Source organism: Dipteris shenzhenensis, chromosome 1, assembly GCF_047967505.1.
Source record: "Dipteris shenzhenensis isolate YYH24624 ecotype China chromosome 1, Dip_SZ_1.0, whole genome shotgun sequence".
NCBI lineage: Eukaryota > Viridiplantae > Streptophyta > Polypodiopsida > Gleicheniales > Dipteridaceae > Dipteris > Dipteris shenzhenensis.
In genome coordinates, this window is record NC_141596.1 from 29,250,146 (window position 1) to 29,251,163 (window position 1,018).

Consider the following 1,018-nt stretch of genomic DNA (forward strand, 5'->3'; position numbering starts at 1 on the left):
AAAGTTTTACAGATCATCCAAAAGCAAAGCTATTGCTTGTTGATTGCTGTAGGAACACAGGGCGCCTTATTACAAAGAATAAGATGGGGCGAAAAAAATGGATGCGAGTGGAATAGCATCACCGCACAGGTGAATGAGGGGGGAGAAGATGCACTTAAAAAAGCTTCGCCTCCACAAAAAGCAACGGCGTGCCTGGTGATGTTTAGCTAATAGCTATGGTACACCCAGAAGTACCAGGAATGCAGCCAGCACTAACCAGATCATATGTACGAGGAGAAGCGACTGCACAGCCAGCACCCCTTTGTCCCCCGTCCCTCTGCTTCCAAAGTCACAGAAGCCCTCGTATTCCACCTCCACTCCTGCACATTCTGCATCCGCCCACCCGCACCAATACGTCAACCCGTCCACCCCGCACACCGGATTCGCCCGGAAGCACGTCGCCGGACATAGCTCCGCCTCCTTGCTCTCGTTGTGCAAGCCCCCCTTTGCCGCTGCAGATGCGGTTGACGAAGAAGAAAGAATTTCAGGAGTTGCACTCGGAGGCGACGTCGAGGATAATAATAGATCAGGCTTTGCGGTTGTAGCCGAGGAACCACTGGCTTTTGCACCAGCTTTCCAAGAATCCACTGCGATCATCCCGTCCCTCGTTGCAGCTGCTTCCTCCGGAAAAAGCGTGGGAAGAACAATCGCGGAGGAAGCATCGCTCGCGGCGTCACAAGAGAGGAGGAATCTAACTGCAAGGCTCAGGAAGGCGAGCGAAACTGATGGGTCTTGCCTCTTCATATCTCGTTCTCCTTTGATCTTACAATAGATAGATGGGCGGAGAAGCAAAGGATACATAGAAGAAACTTGTTGTTGGATGAAAGCATCAAGCAAGAGCTTGTCCATGCAACGCTTTGAACTCATGAATGAATCAAAGTTAGCAAACCGATTGCTTTTCGGCCATTCCTTCCCATCTTCTCTTTTTCATCTTTTTCGCTCCCTCCCATCTTTTCGCCCTCCCCTACCCTCACAAATC